The 22,589-nt window shown below is 41.9% G+C and overlaps 2 long non-coding RNA genes across 3 annotated transcripts; one reads left to right on the top strand and one right to left on the bottom strand.

Moving 5' to 3' along the window:
* The first annotated feature begins 1,121 nt into the window (after positions 1–1,121).
* Positions 1,122–18,594, top strand: LOC108178118 (uncharacterized). Of its 2 annotated transcripts, XR_016212479.1 has the most exons (4): positions 1,122–1,246; positions 4,510–4,577; positions 15,213–15,293; positions 18,455–18,594. It is a non-coding gene; the product is annotated as an uncharacterized LOC108178118 (long non-coding RNA). The 2 variants fall into 2 exon arrangements; XR_007909459.3 differs by lacking the exon at positions 4,510–4,577 and having other exon boundaries at positions 1,130–1,246.
* On the bottom strand, positions 1,871–18,500 carry LOC149125123 (uncharacterized). Its single transcript, XR_016212478.1, has 3 exons — positions 18,346–18,500; positions 6,394–16,317; positions 1,871–5,585 (listed from the first exon to the last, which is right to left on the bottom strand). It is a non-coding gene; the product is annotated as an uncharacterized LOC149125123 (long non-coding RNA).
* Positions 18,595–22,589: the final 3,995 nt, after the last annotated feature.

Genomic DNA, 22,589 nt, shown 5'->3' with positions numbered 1-22,589 from the left:
TATTTAACTATTGGTCTTGTAAAAGTTAGGTTGTTTCCAATTTTTAAATATTGTATGATAAATAATGCTGTTGCAATCATATAAATAACAACTAAAATTGATGCTCTAAGGCTTATGTTAAGAAATGAATTATGAATCACAGCATAGTCTGTACTTTTTTAAGGTAATGAATGGATAAACCATGCTGTGTGAGCCACACATGATGAAGCCTGAACACCCAACCGTCTCTGAATCACTTCGTGAGTGTGAGTCAGGGAGTCCATGTCACTCCTCAGTGGCCTTGTTTGTTCATTTCACCTGGGGCCCCGGGACCTTCCCCACGCTCTAGCCCAGGCCCCAGCTTCTCCGAGCCAGGAGACTAAATTCTCTGTCTAGGCAAGAACCACATTATACAAGCGCCTGACCACAAAGATACAGGTGGGAAAACTGAGACCTGGAATGATAGCCCGAACAAAGGAGAGAACTCTCGGTGGCTGGGAACCTCGTGACAGACAAAGACCGTGCCCCGGCAGCTGTTACTGAGGATTGCTTCTACCCTCAACAGCTGGGCATTTGCCGTTGCTTCTGAATCTCCAGCAGGCACTCCCACCAGATGACCTTGCTTCAGAACCCACTGGGAAAACCGAAGCACTCAGAAGAGCTTGCCACAAGCTCCCTCCGCCACGGTTTACCACCTGTTGCTGCTGCACCAACATCCATCTGCTTTCTCTTCTTTCAATATCATGTATGGGCCAACACACCCAACTGCTCACCCCAGCCCGGATCTCCCCCTGTAGATTCCGACTGGATATCCAATTGCCTACGTGACTTCTCTATGTGCATGTCTGAAAACCTCTCAGACTTAACGTGTCTAATACCAGACTGTTGGTCTGCCCCAAACCTGTTCTTCTTGTAGCCTTCTGCACCTAAGTTAATGGCAACATCTTCCTTCTTACTTTCTCATGCCAAGAAACTTGGAGTCCTTTCTGACTCCTATCACATCCAGTCCATCAGCAAATATTTGCATCATGTCTCACCAGATTATTGAAATAATCTCCTTACTGATCTCACTCATTTTCAGCCTATTTCACAATATGGTCATTAGACTGGTCCTATTAAAACATAAGGCAGATCACGTCAGCGTAAGTCAGTACATTTGGGTCATGAACATGAGAAAGTAATAGGCACCAAAATATCTCCACCTGCTCTTCTGACTTCTGTTACAGAATCTGGGCCCAAAGCACATGAAGAATCAGAACTATCACAGGTGAAGTAACCAGGCCATGTGTTTTCCAGTTCCACTTAGATATTTTGGTAAATTTTATGTGTTATATGAAGTTTTAAACTTCTGTATCTTAAAGCATTCTAGTTTAGAATGTTTTGATAGATGTTATATTGGATTTCTTGGTGCTTCCACTTAGTGGTAAAGAGTTCTTTAAACAGAGCTAGAATCTCAGGTGAAGGAATGAAACTAACATGGAATTCAGTGACTTCTAAACTAGGCACATTACAATGCATTATTTAAAACTTTGACAACTTTGAGATTCAAGTAGTATTATTCTAGTTATAAATATATTTAAATCAATGTTCAGAGAGAACTGCTAATTTCTTTAAAGTCACTCACCTATTAAATGGCAGGCTTAAAATTTTGTCTACTAGCTTACTGACTAATATAGTACCTAGAATCAATAGCTAATGTCTTAACAAACTACATGACCTATGAGAAATCTCTTAATATTTGTCTTGGTTGTCTGCAAAAAAAATATACATTTACTTATTTAAAAAAATTTTTTATTTATATAAGCTGAACAAATTTCATATATTTCTTGTATACAAATTCAGGAGCATGGTGATACTGCCCATGCCACCCTCCCTCCCACCCAGACTCCCACCCTTCCTCCTCCTTCCTTCCTTTCTTATTCTTTCTTTTAATTGCTACAATGACATACTTTCAGCTTATTTTATACTCATAAGCTTAACCTTCCACTAAGTAAATAATTCAACAAATATTAAGAAGAAGAAAAAAACACTATTCCTCAACAATTGAGACGAGGGCTATAAACAATGATCAAATTTCAAAATGTCAATTGCACTCATATACATTATATTTTTTGTACTCTATTACTTACCATAGATCAGGGAAAAAATATGATATTGTGGTTTTTTTTTGTTTTGTTTTGTTTTGTTTTGACAGGCAGAGTGGACAGTGAGAGAGAGAGACAGAGAGAAAGGTCTTCCTTTTGCCGTTGGTTCACCCTCCAATGGCCGCCGCGGCAAGCGCGCTGCAGCCGGCGCACCGCGCTGATCCGATGGCAGGAGCCAGGAGCCAGGTGCTTTTCCTGGTCTCCCATGGGGTGCAGGGCCCAAGCACCTGGGCCATCCTCCACTGCACTCCCTGGCCACAGCAGAGAGCTGGCCTGGAAGAGGGGCAACCGGGACAGAATCCGGCGCCCCAACCGGGACTAGAACCCGGTGTGCCGGACTGCTAGGCGGAGGATTAGCCTAGTGAGCCGCGGCGCCGGCGATATTGTGTTTTTGTGACTGGCTTATTTCACTAAGTATGATGGTTTCCTTTTGAATTCATTTTGTTGCAAAACACAGGATTTCATTTTTTATGGCTGAGTAGTATCCATAGTTTGTATGTGTGTATATATATATATATCACATTTTCTTTATCCAGACATTAGTTGATGGACATCTGGGTTGATTCCATATCTTAGCTATTGTAAATTGAGCTGCAATAAACATGGGGGAGCACGCAACCCTTTAATATGCTGATTTCATTTCTTTTGTGTAAGTTCCCTAGAGTGGGATGGCAGGGTCATATGGTGGATCTATTTTCAGATTTCTGAGGAGTCTTCATACTGCTTTACACAATGGAAGCTTGGAATCTCCATATTGTCTTCCACAATGTACCAGTTTACATTCCCACCAACAGTGTATTAGGGTACATTTTTCCCCCACATCATCTCCAGCATTTACTATTTCTTGATTTCTATATGAGAACTATTTTAAATGGGGTGAGGTGAAACATCATTGCGGCTTTGGTTTGCATTTCTCTGATGGCTAGTGGTCCTGAGCATTCTGTCATGTTTCTGTTGGCCATTTGAATTTCATCCTTTGTAAAATGCCTGTTGTCCTTGGCTCATTTCTTAACTGGATTGTTTGTTTTGTTGTTGCTGAGTTTCTTCAGCTCTTTATAGATTCTGGATATTAACCCTTTATCTGTCGCATGGTTTGCAGATATTTTCTTCCATTTTATTGGCTGCCTCTTCACTTTATTGAGTGTCTACTTTGTAGTCCAGTAGCTTCTTAGCTTGATGTAATCCCATTTGTCCATTTGCTTTTATTGCCTGTGCTTCTGGAATCTTTTTCAAGGAGTCTTTGCCTATGCTAATGTCTCGCAAAGTTTCCCCCAAAGTTCTCCCCTAGTAATCTGATGGTATCTGACCATAGATTTAGATCCTTGATCCGTTTTGAGTTGATTTTTGTATAAGGTGTAACATAGGGGTCTTGTTTCATACTTCTGCACATGGAGATCCAGTTTTCCCAGCACAATTTGTTGAAGAGACTGCCCTTCCTCCAGTAAATGATTTTAGCCACTTCCTCAAAGATTACTCAGTTGTAGATGCATGGATTGATTTCTGGGATTTCTGTTTGTTCCATTGGTCTAAATGTCTATTTTTGTGCCAGTCCCTGGATGTTTTGATTATAACTGCCCTGTAGTATGAGTTGAAGTCTGATATTGTTATACCTCCAGTTTTGTTTTTGTTGTTTAACATTGCTTTGGCTATTCAGGGTCTCTTGTGGTTCCATATAAATTTTAGCATTGTTTCTTCTAGATCTGAGAAGAATGTCATTGGTATAGTAATTGGGAGTACATTCACTTTGGTCACATACCCTCAAATCAATCTGGTGATAATTGCAGTTTTTTTCTGGTTCTTTCTTCTTTCAGGTCTTTCAGAAGATAGACAATGCACTAAACGTTAAGAGTCACTAGGCTCTTGTGTTTCCTATTTCAAATCTTTAAATTATTGTTAAGCCATAATCTTCAAAGCACAAAGCCTTCGAGAATATTTTCCCAAGTGAAACAAATGGTGTAGCTGTGTGAGGGCATCAGGCAAAGCTAGAAATGGAAGTCCTTGCTGGCTGTCCATGTGAAGTACTTTGTTTAGGGGAATCCTATGTTGCCAGCACAGTCACTTGTCCTAGACAATAGCTGTTGGCACAGCATTAATATGTGAGGATTGGGAGAGCTGCCAGTGAAAGCAAACTCCTTTGTGATGTGTGCAGTGTTGTGCCAGGGCATCAGTTGCTGCTCACCACTGATGACCATCTGAAACTGTCTTTCACCAACAGTACACCAAAAGGCACAACTCAGCAAATCAGGAATGAATTTCTAGGGAGAGGCAACATGGTGTAATGGAAAAAGAATCAAAGTAGGCGTAAGAAAACCCTCATTTTAATTCCAATGTTGTGACTCTGATACTTCCTTTAACTTCCATTTTCCTTTTTCACTCACTCCCCCAGGCACACATCCAAGTAGTCAACAAGAATTTATTGAATGTCAGTGTGTACACAAGACCTTGGACCAGAAGGTGGGCATTCCATGATTTGGCTTTATGTGTATTAGAGGTAAAGATAGTTCCATCTGCTTCAGAGTGATGTGATGAAAATGAAAACCCAGTTTCTAATTTGGTAGAAAGGGAAATAATTATGATTATCTTGCTTCCTTACTCTTACTTTGTGTATCGATTATGAGACTCATATGAGATAATTATATGGCTGTACTTTATGAACTTAAAACATATAATTATGTAGAAAAACAGATAATTTTATCCAGATAATATTTATACCATTATTAAATATTACTCGGGGAATAGGGAGAGAAACTAATGAGATCTTAAGCCATTTTTCTTTTCCTACTTTTTTTTTAATCAAAAGCAAGACTTTCAAAGTTAAAAATAGAAATTGAAATGATTCTTCTTATAGTTTTTCAGAGAAAACAAGCAGATAATAACCAAATATGTGTCTCTCAACCTACACTCTTGTAGAAATTTTCAGCAGTTTTTGGAGTTTAGGCTCTGAAATTCAATATAAGGACTCAGAGTGGAGGAGTTTATTGCTAATGGATCAATTGAGATTAGGTTTAGCCACCCAGAAAAGAAAGATGTAAATTATCTAGACGTTTGTGGGTTTTTTCTCGCCTAAAAGGAATCTGGAGAGAGCAGTCTGGATGTGGCTGCTGTAAGAGACCTTCTGGGACATGGGTTATCTTTTTTTCCATTTTCTTACATGTGACTTACACTTAAGGTTCTCTTGGGTTGCTAGTGCTCCTGGTTATCACCTCTGCATCAGAGGCCAAAAGAAGGAAAAGCAGAAAGAATCACTCCAGGTTGAGGAGAATCCCTTTAAGAAGCCTTTGTAGATGTTCCCACCAGGAACGATGCTTTCCTGTCTTTGACAGAAATGAATTACATGGCCGCACTCAGACACAAGTGTAGCTGGGAACAGAGTCTTTGTCTTGAGTGATGCTGTGCCCAGCTAAAAGTCACGGTTCGGTTGAAGAAGAGGAGAATGATGTCCAGTTAGGCAGCTGGCAGTCTCTTCCACACAAAATATCAAGAAAAAAATTTAAATTAGTAGACTGACTGCTCTCAGTTGTAGGTTTTTCTCCATAAATTTTACATTTTCCCTTAGTGTAGAAATAATATCATTCTATTAAAATAGTATACAAAAATATCTGATTCAATGTAAAAGTGTATGCTTTTCATGACTGAAATATTTAAATTCATTTTATTCTATAAAGAGCAACAGGATTTTCAGGTGTTTTATGACAGAAACATTGCATTTCATTCATTCCAATGAAATAAAATTGTAGATTTCTAGAAACACATTCTTTGCGACTCTAAGCCACCTGCTTGCCAGTCTCCCAGTAAGCCCAGCCCAGAAGAGATTCCCATAGAGCCAATGGACTTGAAAACCTGCCCAAGACAAGGCCTCCCTGAATTTTCCTCAGCAAAGAGGGAAGTCCGCACACTTCTGCCGCAGCATGTGCAGGGTTCTACATCTGTCCTCAAATTCCTGGCACTGTGATCATGCTCTGTGTTAAATCCTCTGGGTGTTTCACAATGACCTTATCCATGTGCATATCTGTGGGCCTCTCTGTACATTTAGCACTTTCCTTCTGAAGACATTAAATAACTCCAGGCAACTAGGCTTGAGGAGCTCATTCCCCTACCCAAGGAGCATGGCGAGCCCACTGTGTCGTGAAAAAGCAGCAGTGTATCCCAACTGTCCCAACTGTTTGGGGAAGTGTCCTCTGCATGTCACAGTCCCGGGATGGCAGCCAAGTGAGAAACACAAGCTCCAGACTCCAAAGCAAACAACCATATCTAAGTGGCATAAACTTACATTCAACCCCAAATGGGCCTTACTGGCAAACAGCATATCCCCTGGAAAAAAAAAATATGGAGAGACATCAATAGACAAAGAGGTCTCCTATTCACTGATTTCACTCTTTAAATGCCAGCAACAGGCAGGGCTGGGCCAGACCAAAAGAAGGAGCTGGGAACTGAGTCTGGGTCTCCCATGTGGATGGTAGGGATCCAAGTACTTGAGCCATCACCTGCTGTCCGTCAGGGTGCATGCATTAGCAGGAAGCTGGAGTTGGAAGAGGAGCTGGGACTCCAATGCAAGCACTCCAATATGGGATGTTGGTGTCCCACGTGGAGTCTAAATCACTGTGCCAAATGCCTGCACCGTGTTCTATGACTTCAGAGAAATCACTTAACCACATCAAATTGTTATGATTTTATAAATAGTAGTAATCATAGTAAAATTAGATTATTGATACAATAATCTTCCAAAAGTATTGTTGTACTATAACATAAATGTAAGAAAAATAACTAGCCAACCCCCATCTGGTCAAAGTGTTTTGTCACTGATTTGCTAAGACGCTTTTATCAAGACTCTTACTCAGGGGTCAGCAGTTACCTCTAGTGAGGGAATTGACCCATAATCCATGATAACCAACTGGCTTTGATGTTCTACCATTCTAGGCCTTATAATCTACAGACATCTTTTTTTCTCCTCTTCCTTGGGTTATTCTTTAATCCTCACCATTTTCCTGTCCATTCTTTCTCCCTTTAAAGGTTGACCAAGGGAAATAACAATTCTGGTAAGAAGGGAAAATGTAAATGGAATTTACATTTGGGAAGACTATCGTGTATCTACCAAATGGAGTGGTAGTCTGGAGGCAAGATGGAGTGGCGGTGTTAAAACATAGGCTCTGCATTCGAGAGTGGTCGGTTCTTGTCCTGAGACTGTTCTACCCAGGTCTCCTAATTGTTAACAAATCACACTGCCTTAGAGAACTTCTTCTATAAACCCTTTTAAGATTTCTTAGGATTGATAATAATACACAAAAAGTTTTGTGGGAAATGTACTAAATGTTACCTACTACAATTAACCAACAGCATCATGAGACAGCTCTATACATTAACACAGAACTCCTCTAAACCTAGAGGTCCATTTATTTCAAGCAATATTTGAACCAATTCAATTCTAGCACAATGGAAAATTTCTAGAATGATTACATAAGGGAACACAATAAAGAGTTTTGGGGAAATAAGATTAAAAATAAGTCTATTTTGGTGCAAAGGCAGTTTAAAATCCATGCAGGGCTTGGTTTTTCGTAATAAGCCTTTTCTACAACTTTTTGGAAGTTCTCTCATGATACAGCTAAACCAGTTTGGGTGTCATTTCAATAAGGAACTTGAGACTTTATAATCGTTTGTAACTGTATATTGGACCTGCAGTTCACGCTGCGTCCCGCACTGGGCTGACTTTGTCCTCTGTGAGTGTCTTCAGCCACCCTGTAGCAGCTTTGCTGCAACGCAGCCTTCCAGTTCCAGTTCGGTTGCATCAGCACTCCCATTTCCTGTGTGTGGCTCTCTAAACTGCTTGCTTTGCACCTTTAGCTCCCTCCCCTTCCTCTTCAGAGGACGCGATGAAGATTTCCAGCAGGGATGGCGGTGCCCCCAGCCCCTCTTGCTGCAGCTTTTCCTCTTCTGTTTTTAACCTCCTTTGAACCTCCATGAGCTTCCTGTAATGACTGTCTCTGTTTCAGCTATTTCAGTATTTCTGTGGCTTTTGATTCTGATCTCAATTCACATCTTCTAGCCAAAACCATCTCAAATGAGTAGTTTGAGGTTTTTGCTGGAAGGTAATTTGAATTTGTTTACATGGCCACCAACTCCCAATTTAGATGTCCTGAGATTTCGGGAGCGGAGGAGTGGCCTTCCCAGATTTCCTTTCTCTTAGTATCACTAAGCCGTGTTATTCGCAAGGAAGGGCTCTTTTGTTTATGAGCTAATCCTGCTTCTTAGAATTCTATATTATTGCTGCCACATCAGGAGAATTAAGTCTCCCACTTCAGCGGGAGTCAACCCCACACATGAAGAGGGCTCCATGCTTTGATTTCTCTTCCTCAGTTAGAAGTCACACACACACATGCACTCACACACATGCACAAAACATACGATCATGCCATCACATGGGCAACTTCTCTGCAAGGAATCCACAATACAAACTGGAGATGAACAAAATATCTCAGTTGCTATAACAGATGACAAATGACTTCTGCTGCTGCTGCTGCTGCTGCTGCTGCTTTTGTCATCATTGCTGAGGTGAGGAGCGAGAAAGTCCCACATATTTCTCTGGCTGCTCTCAAATGATTGGACTCTGCAGTGTGCATTCAACATTCATTCAACAATATTTCACTGAGCACCTACTATGGTCCAGCCACCCACAATATAACCGTATACAAAACAGACCGGAGCCCCGCTATCTGGAACTTGCTATTGAGGTGAGTGGGCACTTTTCAGAATTGGAAAATCTGCCCGTTTGAGAAAAATTCAGTGTGGGTCAAGACTCCCAGAGGAGGAGGCAGAGACAGGAGCAGACTGGGCTTATCACATGCCCATCTCGTGGTTTCCTGGCAGGGCAAACGCAACACAGAACAGGCCATTGCCCAGCTTCCTTCCTGTTTCGGTAGCTCAGAACTCACAGCCACATTTCAGGCCGGAGAGATCCTTCCCTCCCAGCCTAAGCCTTTAGCTTTTTAAAAAAGAAATTTCTTCAAGTAAGAGCGTTCCTCATAGCTAATAATACTTCTGTCCCGCACCCTGGCAGCCACAAGTCTACTTCTATCTCTTACCTGGCCTTGACTTCCTTCTTGAGGCACGATACTTTCTCACGGAAACACTGCTTCCTGTAATGTCACTGTTTCGACTTCCTGAAATATTTACAGGAAATGCCTCCTGATAAAAGCCACTAGTGAGTTCTGAATTGAATCCATACTTTAGTCTTTTTATCCTTTTGATTCATATGGTAAGAGTAAAAAAAAAAAAAAAAAAAAAAAACTGTACTACTTAGTTCTTCCATTCACTTGTATGTAATTAGGTTCTTGTAGCCTACATGCAGGTTATCAAGTACTTTTCAAGTCTTTTGAAATCATCTTGTCTGTATGGAGTGAGGATATAGGAGGGTGTTTGGCTTTTGTTTATAGGTAACCATGAGTATCTCTAAAGCTCCACTATTTTCTGAGCTCTCCTACTGTTCTTATTTTCAACTAACAGAAATTGGAAAATAAAGATTGTGTGCATATAAAATGAACGCTTGCAAGGTTTGTCATTTTTAAAACTATTTCTATGGCTCTTTGTCTTTCCTAAGATAACCTAAAAGTAGCTAGGGCCATGCAAGAACCCTCTATGTAAACAAGTGATAAGAGACACAGCTAGTCCGTAATGAATGGAATTTGGGCTGTCTGTGGCATTTCATGGGGATAAAAAGTAAAAAAGCCAATTTTGAATCCAAATAAAATATATAAAACATCTTGTCACTAAGAGAATTGAGAGAAGACTATCACAGAGCAGCATCATTCTGTACCGTTGTTCCTATACCCTCTCCCATGTTGGAAATAAACGCCATATGGTTAGGGAGCCTGGCTCCAACCTCAGTAGCTCACATTCAATTCTCTATTTAGACAGGGACTGGGAAGAGGTGGAGAACAGCAGTTGAGAAACTTCTTGGGTTAAAGTCCTGCTTCTATTATTTTTTAAGATTAATTAGTTAATTAATTTAAAGACAGTTATAGAGAGAGGAGAGACAGAGAGAGCTCTTTGATCTGCTGGTTCACTCCCCAAATGGCTACAAAGGCCAGGGCTGAGCCAGACCAAATCCAGGAGCCAGGAACTCTTTACGGGTCTCTCACATGGATGGCAGAGGCCCTAAGTACTTGGGCTGTTTTCCACTGCTTCCCCAGGAACATTAGCAGGAGCTGGATCAGAAGCAGAGCAGCTGGGGCTTGAACCAGTGTTCCGATATGGGATGCTAGTATCAAAGGCAGGGGTTGAATTCTCTGTACCACAACTATGTATTTGCTATGTACTTTCTCAGTAATTGAAGCACTGAATGATGCACTTGCCTCACAGAATTGCTGGGGTTTAAATGAGATAATCCACTTAAAGCATACTGCTTAGCTGGCCCATAGTAATAACGGGAGATGCTGTTATTGTGTGCTGATAATGATGATAGGTTTCCAGGGAGAAACTAGCCTAAATGCACCTGTAGTGCTTTTTATGTTTCTGGAAGTCAGGAGTCTGAAACACAGCCCAGGCAGCAAGCAAGCTGCAGAAGGTGGTTAAAGAACTGACAGGGCAGGCTGGCAACCATTAGGAAAAGGATACAGGGCCATGCCTGTAAAGCCGAGAGAGTAATAAGGATGCCTTTTCTCCCGTTAAACAAAGAGGACATCACTGGAACTGAGTGCAACTAGATTAGGGCCTGGGCCTCAGCAAAAAATATAGTGCACCCAACTAGCACAATTAAGGTCAAGTGGGGCAAAGCTTGATTGGTTTCCTCTTTGTTTGCCTGGTTTGGTGTATTCCTGGGGAGAAATTTTATGATTTTTTGCTCTTCTAATGTCTAACTTCTGTATAAAGGAAAGACAAAGACCATTCCTGTTATACTCCCTGGAGTCATATACATGTATAATTAAGTGAGGAGTCCCAGTGAAGGATGGCAGGAATGTCAAATCCTGTGCTACCAAAGCATAAAGGTAATGCACTCCCTTACAATCATGTAGCAGTCACACAAGCTACTAAATACTGCCATAAGACGACCCATTTATTAGAAAATTTCACTACATATAGTTTGTATAATTACCAAACTAGTAATTACAAAATGTGAAATTGGCAAGAATCAAGTAGTAGTTGTTTAGCATCTATTGTGTGCAAGGTATTATTACATAATGCCGGAATCATAGTGCCCTATGTATAGATCTGTACCACCCAGACAGCGTCGGACTGATTCCTTCAAAACTTCACAACAAACAACAAAACAACAATCTGGAATCTCCTGAGCCTGCAGTAGTATCTACTCATAAATTCATAGGATTTAACAGCCAGAAGGACTCTTAGAAGAGAATGAAAATCAGTGCCTAGGCCGGCGCAGTGGCTCACTAGGCTAATCCTCCACCTTGCGGCGCCGGCATACCGGGTTCTAGTCCCGGTCGGGGTGCTGGATTCTGTCCCGGTTGCCCCTCTTCCAGGCCAGCTCTCTGCTGTGGCCAGGGAGTGCAGTGGAGGATGGCCCAAGTGCTTGGGCCCTGCACCCCATGGGAGACCAGGATAAGTACCTGGCTCCTGCCATCGGATCAGTGCAGCGCGCCGGCCGCAGCGGCCATTGGAGGGTGATCCAACGGCAAAGGAAGACCTTTCTCTCTGTCTCTCTCTCTCTCTCACTGTCCACTCTGCCTGTCAAAAAAAAAAAAAAAAATCAGTGCCTAGCATTTCTTTAAAATGCTAGTTAATGTCCGAGGAGATTTTGAACTTTTAAATTAATTAAAAACATCTTCAATAAATTATTTAGTCAAATAGATGAATATCCACTGAATCCCTACCTGTTATAAGAAGTTCTCATTCCAGCAATGTCTATTTTAGCACATACTACATGGAAAGTGAGGTAAGTGATTTATTCAAGGTGAATGCCATGGATCGTTCATCAGAATGCAATGATTATGACCATCTCACTTTAGGGCATCTAAAGATACAGGGCCTGGCATTTGACCTAACTGATGATTTCTGTTTCCAGAAGATGAATGTTTTCTGAATTCTGTCCAGCTCCTCTTGGGGTAGGCAAATGTTAAAACAGAAAGAAGTGGCAATGTGCTTTTGTTCAGTATGGGCTCATGGGGAAAGTCCTTTAATATTTTCAGCCGGTTGCTATGGAGGCAGCCAGCAGCAAGCTCAGCTAATAAATTTGGGCTGACATGGTTGTGGGATGGGCTACGGCAGCAATTAACAAACGTCCAAGTGTTGGAATAAAAGGGAAGAAGGACCACGGCAAAACTTGCCGAATAGAAAAATCACCACATGCACATAGGAAAATGCAGGGTTCCAACTCCAGAAGGTATTTACAACCATAAAGGAGTGAGCTGTGAAAATGGCTTTCCCATCTACCGTGCCATCAGTAAAGATCCCAGGGAGAGCAATTTACCTGTACACGATAACCAGGGCACAAGAGAGAGGCTAGTGAAACTGTCCGGGGACTCAGCTGTGCTGTGAAATAACTTTCAAAGCCGGTGTTCCCAGCAGCGCGATTCCCAGAGTGGCCAGGTCCCCACCGCAGAACTTGTGAAAATGATCTGATCAACTGGAAAGGGTTAAAGGACTAACTGCCTCAATTTTGGTTAAGCGGACGATGAGGCAACAATGACCGTCCTCGTTAGCTATTCTCTTCTGTGGCTCTCCGGATGGAATTTTTTTCCTGTCCAGGGCTTCCTGCTTGGTGTTTGTCTAAGCGGGGAGGAAAGCCATCATTCAAATTCTGCAGCAACAGATTGCAAGCTAAGGCTTTTCTACTCTTTGTTTAATTTTCCTGAAATGTCCCTGTTTCCAGAAATGATTTATTGGTGACCTTGCTTGCTTTTTATCTTACTCAACACTCTCCTGGGGACATAGTTCAAACACCACCCAGGCTGTAATTCTTCTGGGTAGGTTAGTGGCGGGTGGTGGCAGTGAGACCAAAGCACGGATCTGAGCAACTGTGTGCTGTTGACTTTCTGTTACCCTTTTATAAAGGGAACCCTCAAAACACCGTGGCCACTCAGCAAACAGTGTGTGTTTCATCTAAGCCTGGCTGGCATCGCACTTGCCTTTCTTCAGGCTAGAATGATCCTAACCAGCAATGTCTTTGTGTCACGATGCAGAAAGTTGGCAAGTACACACGAGTTTAATGCTGAAGTGTAGCTTCTGAGTGGGGGAGGAAACCAGGGAGAGAAGTGAAGCCCTACACAATGCTAGTGGGTCTCTCTTATGATGCTTGTTCCAACAGAGGTCAGCCATTGTGCATTGTCTCTGGGGGAGTGAATACAGCATATTATTTTTGGGTAAAAATTGAGATTTCTTTCTGTGGTATAATATACAGAAAATAGAAGCTCTCTGTACTTGATTTCTTTGCTTTTATTTACATATCTCCAAAGGCATCCTATGAGAAGGAAAATGACACTAGTTTACCAAGATGAAACTAATTTAGTGATGGAAATATTTAATATCAAATCCACTAGAACTACTAGGATATGTTATCAAGGTTTTTGAAAAATTCTTACTTGAAGTGAATTTTGTTGGTTGCCAATTCGGCAAAATATCCTCTCCCTCGTTCCTAATAAAAACTCAATTCTGCTTTCCTGTTATCCAGCCACGTGCTTGGGAAAGGTTAGTCCCAGATCCAGAGAGGAGTCTGATTGGTCTGGGTGTTGTCATCCATCTGTCAGGAACAGACTCGGGTGAGCCAGCGACTCACTTCTGGTCAACAAGATGAAAGCAGAGTTTTGCTGGGGGCTTCTGGGAAGTCATCCCCTGCCCTTTAGAGAACCACAGGAATTCAGCCTTTTTCTCCTTGGCTTAGAAGAAGGAAGCACACAGTCCCGTTCGCTGTTACAATCATCCCATATTCCAAACCATCCTGCAGCTATCCTGTATCCACAAGAGGAACAAGGCTGAGGCCAACACTGTGGAGCTTTGTAACAGAACTGTGGACCCTTGGTACATAAGCCAAGTCATGCATCAATTAGTACCTTTCTTTATTGTTTCAGCCATTCAGGTCTAGTTGCGTCACTGGTAGGTGAAGGCATCTTTTTACTGTAGTGTGGTTCTGTCTGCCCGCCCTCATCCTCTTTGTCTCTTAGTTATGCTCTCTCCTCCTCTTCTCCTCTGTGTCTTTCACACGTGAACCCCTCATGATCCATTGCTCTGCCTCGTGCTGTGTACACTCTGGCACTTTCCCTCTTGCTCTCCCTGTCTCTTCTGTCTGTCCCTCTCCCCTTTAACCCTCTCCCTGCTAGTGGGGCCAATAAGTCTATCTTTATCTTGTTAATCACAGCCAGAATCAAACAGCAGGACCACCACTGTGGATAGCTGGGTTGGGTGCATTTTTGCTTCTTCGCCCTCTTTTGTATTTTGCACATCACCCCTCCCCTCCTAGGAATTCCCTTGCTTATCACTGACTGTAACAAAAAGTCTGTGTGCTCTGAGACATCCTCCGCAAAATGATATTTTTATTGAAATGCTTTTTGTGATAATGACTTCACCCAGTGGCTCTCGAAGTTCTTTTTGGCTATAATCTGCACTAAGTACCCACCCTCAGTATACACATGATACAAAAAGAAATATGAGGCTAAAACATCATGAAAACATGCCTACCTTGGCTTGCCTCTGATGCATCAGGACATTTTCTCTTCGGTCCTATTGCATTTTTAAAGAATGTTTGTCTCTATTCACCAAATTGATTTCATGGATGACTTTGGCCTCCAAAATCCTTCCTTAACCCACAGCAGACTGATGTGACATCACACACATGCAAGGCAGGGTTTGAAGGTCGTTAAGCCCTCCCTGCTTAAACCTGAGTAAAATGGCAGCCAACACACACTGGAAAGAGCTCTGTTTATGTGTTTCTGTGCTTTTTTTTTTCTTCTAAAAACAGTAGAGTGAGTGAGAGTATAGGAATACAGATACCTGGTGTGGTGCTTCTAAGAGAGTTCTCTGAAATGACAGGTGTGTTTATTAAACACCATCCTAGTTAGTTCTAAAAAATAAAGGTGTTTTCTCAACTGTTCTTGGTGTTCTTAAGCCAATTTATTGATTGTGGGTTTTTTGTCTAATTTTTTTTAGAGACTGTGAATGCAGCTGCTCAGTCACACACATAGGAGCCACCATGCTGCCTCTTTAAGAGCTGGGGATGGCAGATTATCTGTAAGCACCATTTTTATACTATTGGATTGTGGTCGACTGTGTTGACTTTCTTGTTGATAACGAGTCATTATCAGCTGTCACCACTCTTACAGCATGTACCGTGCAAAGGCCACACATATCGAGTCCATGGAACACACGAGGGTCAAGTGATATCTAGGAAGGCCCCGTACCAACTGTAAAGGACTAGGTAAATATGAAATATCATTGTTGGATATTTTACAAGAAATTCTCTCTTGCCTGAGAAGCTACTCATGATTCTGAACCCCAGTGATTTTTAGTACATTAGTGGTGCTGAGTCTCATGGATGTTCCCCCCACAACTCACACACATGCACAAACATGTACGCATATGTGTACAGTTTATTTCAAAGCCTAGATTCAAGATAATGCAAGCTGTTGATTCTCTACAAGCCCTATGTATTCCTTTATAAGATATATTAGCAGATAGAATTTCTTCTATATATGGCTACATGTATATGATAAATCCATGACTGTTAAGAGATATGTTAAATGATGTTGCATAGCCTTAGTGGTTAAGACAAGGTTTTGGAATCAGGAAGACTCAAAATGCAGTTCTACCTTGTACCAATCTGGTTTTCTTCAACAGATCTGCTAGTCCTCATGTGTACAATGGGAATAATATAATTGACCTCACAAAATGTTATTGTAGATTTAAATTTATCTCTTCCCATTAAATTAATTTCATGATTCACCAATGAGTCAGACCACCTAAAACACAGCTTAATCTGCAGCAGGAACTCTGATATTAAGAACTACAGGCACATGACAAACTTGCAGTGTGTGTGTGTGTGTGTGTGTGTGTATGTGAGAGAGAGAGAGAGAAATAGTATTTAGTTCAGTAATGGTACCCAGCCATACTAATAAGAATAAGTAAAGATAACCATGACCTGTATCTCTCATGTTTCTTCATGGTACTTCTTGCTTTCTCTTTAGTGCTGGGACTTTTCTCTGCTGCTTCCTGAATCCACATGTAAGCTGAGAGATGTGCATCATAGGCCAATATGCTAAAACATGGAATGATACTGCAGTCAATTTCTGACACTCACAGAAGGCACTGTGTGGAGGGATAGGGCCCTTGTCTTTCTCCTCTTGCTAAGAAATTTCCTTAAAAATAAATACACTGAAAAATAATGACAGGAAACCTCACAAAATCAAAAGAGGATGTCAGGAAGTACAGGATGTGAGGTTATTTTCATTTCCTCCAGTGTTTTTCTTATTAATCATATATACTTATAACTTTGAAAAGCAGAAATATTTATTATTACTTTCCCTTAAAATCCAATCTATGAAATTTTAAAAATGTGAACAAAGAACTAGTTGAATATTTTCTATATTCTATTTCCAGCAATATTTAAGTATGCAAGTACTACATTTTTGAGCATCTGAACGCAATCTTTATCACATCCCTTCTAATTCATTTAGAAAAACCATTGCATTTCTAGCCATTTCATCCCAATATGGAAAGGCTGTAAAAGTAAAATATCTTGAGGTAGGAAGTACAGTTTGATGCTCGTTAACAGTGAACTTACAAAGGCACAAAGACAACAGCATTTAAAATATGTACTTGCATGCAGCACAACTCAGAAAAATAGTGTATGGACAGATTCTACTGTTTGATAAAAATGTTCCAAACACCATTTAGTTCCTGTCCACAAGAAATTTATTTATTTTTAAAAATCCAAATGTTGGCATTAGCCAGAAAAAATTTAACAGATTTATTTATAACTGTTACAAAGTTGAACTGCTGAAACTTTTTCTCTAAAACCTTTTGATTTGAGTTGATGTTTTATATCTCTACATTTATATTAAGAACAAAGACAAATAAAAATGAAAAAACTGCCAATACCTGATCTATGACCCCTATTTTCCACTCTCGATTATATACTTAAATACCCTTAGTGGGGAAAAATTGTCTTACATTCAGGACTAATGTTGAGAAAGAAGAGGAACACAGCTTTGGAGAACAAAATGTTTCCGGTCAAAGTGGACTCTCATGCATGTTCTCCACATATGTGCTGTGCTGGCTGGCTGGCTTTCTTTCATAAGTGTTACATGTTTGGATTGGATAACACACAGGTGAGGGTCTTCAAAAAGGCCAACCACAGGCAGCTGTTTGGCCCAGCATTAAGACAGTGGTCGGGACACCCACATCTCAGCTCCTCTCCTGATTTCATCTTACTGCTAATGCACACTCTAACAGGCAGCTGTGATGGCCCAAATACGTGGGTCCCTGCCACCCACATGGGAGACCTTAATTGAGTTCTGGGCTCTTGTCTTTCCCTTGGCCCAGCCCCAACCGTGGGAGGGGGTATGTGGGAGTGAACCAGCAGAAAGGAGCTCTGTTTTTGTCTATCTCTGCCTCTCAAGTAAATAAATTTAAAAAAAAATAAAATTGGAAAATATGTTTTAAATAAAGGCCAACCAGATGGTCTTCACTTGACTCCTACAAAGCACCAATAGCTATTCTCTAGATCTATTTTGAAGTTCTGAGCAATTTCTCAAGGCAGACATGGAAGGGGAGTTTGCAAATCAGGAGTTCCATGGAGAGTGTGCGTTGTAGCACAGCAGTTAGGGCACTGCTTAGGGTGCCTGTAACCCACATAGCAGTGCCTGTGTTATAGTCCCACCCACCTCTGCTTCTGTTACAACTACCTGCGAAAAACAACCTCAAGACAGAAGATGATGCTTCAGGTATCTGGGTCCCTGCCATCCAAGTAGGAGACACAGGGAGTTCCAGGCTTTGGTCTGGCTTGGCCACAGCTGTTGCAGTAATTTGAGGAGTGAAGCAGTGGATGGAGAATCAGTCTCTTTTCCCCTCATCAAATTAAAATAAAATAACAACAAAAAAAGTTCAGTGGATTTCTGATACTGCTTAATTTCCAGGAGTGCCCCGATACCAGGTCTGTAATGATGTGGGTTTGTTTAACCCCTCCAGCAGAGGGCGCACTCTTGGGAGCATCTTTTGTAGTCCACTACCTCCTAAGTGTTTCCCACTCATGAACTTGCAGGCAGTCTGCAGCCTTCTGACTTACCTCCTTCTTCAGCCGGAGCTCAGTGAGCAAGAGGCACCAATGGAGTTAGAGAGCGATGTCTACGAATACCAAGATTTTTAAAAAATTCTGGTTATTATTTCTTTTCCAGAAAACAACCTTGAAACACCAAGACCTGGACAAATCAACAAATGCTCAAAACTGAAAGCCCACTTCCCCCTTTAAAAATTGAGGCTCCAAAAATATCAGCACTCTCAACGTCTTAGCAGTCAGGTGATTGAAGAGCACGCTGAGTTTTTCCACATGCGCAGGAAAGAGAGCCACCTGCCTGCAGGCTTTTCTCCTTGAAATGGGGAGCTGCATCCTGTTCCGGTTACTGAGCAGCCCACTTCCTCCCCAACACCGAAACCGTGTATCTGTAAGCAAATTTCTAGAGTTTCTATGTGGCTGGAAGCCAAAATAAAAATTGTCTTGCAGTTCTCTGTCTTGTTGGATAGCTAGATGTGCAAGGCGGTGGAGGGGTTTCTCTTTATTACCTTGGGACTCAAGGCATAAAATGCAGTCCCGCTTTTAAAAGTTCATGTTCTTGAACAGTTCAAAAGGTCTAGTTCAATCCAAGGAGCTTCCATCCAAGAGGCAGGAAGTTGCTTTGCATTAAAAGCAGCCCCTCCTTTACTTGTCGCTGAACTTCTCCATGAAAATGTTTATGGCAGGCATATGTTGTTTTCAATTTGCCAGCACCCCCTTCCATGTGGTATCGGAGAAGCTGCCAATCACAGTACCCAACGCTTACTCCGCCACACTGGTAGTGTAGGACAGAGATCCTAGGGCCGATCCTAAAACTCTCCTTTCCTGAAATTAAACTACTGATGTTGAGATGGATGGATGTTGTCCCCTGGAATGCTACACTAGGGCAGGAGACACCAGAGCTCCCAGCTGCCATCTTCACCACACGTGGAGGAGGTGGAGGAGGCTCAATTTCAGACAGGTAGAAGGACAGAGACAGGAACGAGAGGGCTGGGGTAGAGAGAGAACAGAGAGTAAGGGGGAAGGGGAGGAAGAACAGGAAAGAGGGAGGGAGAAGAGAAGAAATGAATCTAAAGGCATCACAGCCATGGTTAAAACCTGCTGAGGCCTAAATTTCCTAGAGACGAGTCAACCAACTTCCTTCTCTGTTCAAACAGCTTAAATAAGAGATCTGTGACCAAGAGAAGTCTACCTAATAAATAGCTGGTGTTCATTCATTTATTCAGTAAAGAATTACCACTGCCTACTGTATGCTGCATACTAAATGGCAGAGTGGTGGCAGTGGAAGACATAGTTCCTCTCTCTCTCTTTCACACACACACACACACACACACACACACTCACCATACTTCCAATTTGAATATAAACATTCACTTTTTCATGTTATGGAGGAACAAGAAGAGGATATTGAGAAATGCTAAGAGGAGAACGGGACAGTGGCATCTACAGTGTCATTAGAACAATACCCTAGGGAATGGATTATGACTCGGGTACACAGGTCTAAAAGCAGCAGAGATGAGGCAGTGTTGCAGAAACAGGGAAACGTCATGGCCAAGAGACCAGGAGCCTCATCCCAGCTCCACCAGAAACTACAAGAGTGTTTCAACAATTATTACCTCTTTGTTGAAGAGCAATACTTGTCTTTAATTTTCTATTAAGTCAGGTCATGCACATTTGAAAAGACTGGCATGCGATTCAGGGCACATGTGGTGTGCACACTTGTGCAGCCTGGACACTGTCCCACAGGCAAGGAGACATTGAAGAGGCCAAAGCAGGAAAAACTCATGGCAGCTAATGGCCCATTGCTGGTGGCTGAAAGTTTGGTTTGCATGTGCAAGGGTACTTGAAGTGTTTGTGGAAAAGTCACATGATCTTTGAATTCCATTCTCCCACAAATGATTTCAAGTACCCCTATAGAAAAGACATACAACATACTTTTTATTTACTTATTTACTTTATCCTTTGATATATTGATGAATGTCTGATACAACTCTCATTGATACATATGATAATAGAAATTGTTTAAAACCATTTAATATTTTTATTTATTTTTAAAGATTACATTCTTTTTTACACCTTCATTTAAAGCGTATTTTATTTATTTACTTATTAAGTCAAAGAGACAGACAGATAGGCAGACAGACATTCCCATTCTCTGGCTCATTCCTCCAATGACCACAACAGCCAGGGCTGAGCCAGGCTGAAGCCAGGAGCTAAGAACTCAATCCAAGTGTCCCACATGAATGGTAAAGACTCAACTCCCTGAGCCCTCGCCTGCTACATTCCAGGGTATGCATTATCAGGAAGTTTGAATTGGGAGGGAATGAAGCCAAGACTCCAACCCCAGCACTGAGTCCCAAACAGTACCTACCACTGCACCAAATGCACCCCCCCATAACCACACACACACACACACACACACACACACTCTTTCTTAAGATATTTTTACATTTCCCATATAGCTTTTGTGACTTCCTTACAAAGCATTTGCAAGTCTTTTCGTTTGCTTGCTTATTGGAGGGGTAGAGAGACAGAGACAGAAACAAGTAAGAGAGCTCCCAACCATTAGTTCACTCCCTAAATGCCCACAACAGCCAGGACTCAGAATCTAGGAACCTAATCTGTGTCACCATCATGGCTGGCAGGAACACAATTACTTGAGCCATCAGTGCTGCCTCCCAGGGTCTGCGTCAGAAGGAAGCTGGAGTCAGGAGCCAGAACTGGGGATGAGCCCAAGTACTCAGATATGGGACACATGCGAAGCTAAACTCCTACTCCCATTTCTAGTCTTTTCTAAATTTTTATTTATTTTATTTATTTGAAAGGCAAAGACAGACAGAGAGCTTCCATCTGCTAGTTCACTCCCCAAATGTCTGCAATGTCCAGGGCTGATCCAGGCCAAAGCTGGGAGCTGAGAATTCAATGCGAACTTCCCACGTGGGTGGCAGGAACCCAGGTGCATGAACCATTACCTGTTGCCTCCCAGGATGTGAATCACCAAGAAGCTGGAATTGGGCTTCTAATTCAGGCACTGTGATTTGGGATGCGGGCTTTCTAAGGGGTGTCTTAACTACTTTGCCAAACACCTGTCCCATTTTATGTCTTTTTAAAAGGAAAATAACAAAGAAGGAAACACTGCCATTCCTCTTTTAAAAATCCAATAATAAAAAGAATACACTAATATTGTGAAAAAAATCAAATAGTGGCCAAGGGTATAAAACAAAACTTCATTTACCCCCACCCCCATACTCTCCTTGCCCAGAACTAACAAATCTTAGCGGTTTACTCTGAGTTCTTCCACAACTTTCTTTATCTGCATGTTAAAGATGAGTCTTGAAAGCTGAGCAGTAGAGTTTGGGCAATCAGGGACAACAAAAGTGTTCACTGTTATGGCCACGTCTGATTTCTGTGGCACATGTGTCTAGTCCTCTTCTAAATTAAGCATTGTTTGGTCTGAGATCACTTTGGTCATCAGATAAAATACTCCATTGTTTTCGTTCAAGGAGTTTCTCTTTCTCCCTCTGTGGATGAAAACAAGCATCCCAGAATTATACTATACCAGGAAAACAGGGTAGAGTTGAGTTCGCCTCTTCGGCTGCTTGCTGCTCTCCAACACTGGTCCCTGCCCTCTACCCATTGGGATCTGTGCTCTGGCCAGGCACAGTCGTCATCTCCACCAACCACAGATTGCCCATGCTGCCACCTGCGACCGTGGGCCGTGGAGCTTCCCATCCTTTGGCCTCCTGGCCTCAGCCTTAACTGGGGAAGGGCTTCCTTCATCTCCTCCATGTGGAGAAGATCCCACAATGCTGGGCTTTTCCAAAGAAGTTAATATGCAAATCTTGCAATTTTTAAAAATTCCATCACAGTTCCCCTTTTTACAAATGGGAAGATGAAAAGGCATTAAACAGCCTGAGCCGCTGGGAAAACTAACATTTCAGCTGGACAGAAAGATGGTTTGTATGGAAGAGTGTGGCACCTGATTGGAAGGGTGTGGATGGTCTTCCAATGAGTTTGCATTGATCTAGGCATTAAGCGAAGGGTGTCTTTGAAGGCTTTAAACAGAACAATAGTAGAATTTTATTTTCCTTTGAAAGAGAAACTATGATGCCAAAAGGGAGACTGGATTGAAGGAGATCTAGGATGGAGGCAGTGGAACCAGTTAGGAGACCATGGCAGTAGTTCAAGAAAAAGATGCTATGGGCCAACCTCTTCATCCTCTGTAGAATCTGAGGGAGTCTTCTCTCTGCTGGCCTATG

This window comes from Oryctolagus cuniculus, chromosome 8 (genome assembly GCF_051225735.1).
Source record: "Oryctolagus cuniculus isolate XC-2025 breed Fujian yellow rabbit chromosome 8, ASM5122573v1, whole genome shotgun sequence".
NCBI classification, from domain to species: domain Eukaryota; kingdom Metazoa; phylum Chordata; class Mammalia; order Lagomorpha; family Leporidae; genus Oryctolagus; species Oryctolagus cuniculus.
Note: the sequence above shows the minus strand (reverse complement) of the source record. Positions and strands in the feature narration are given on the sequence as shown.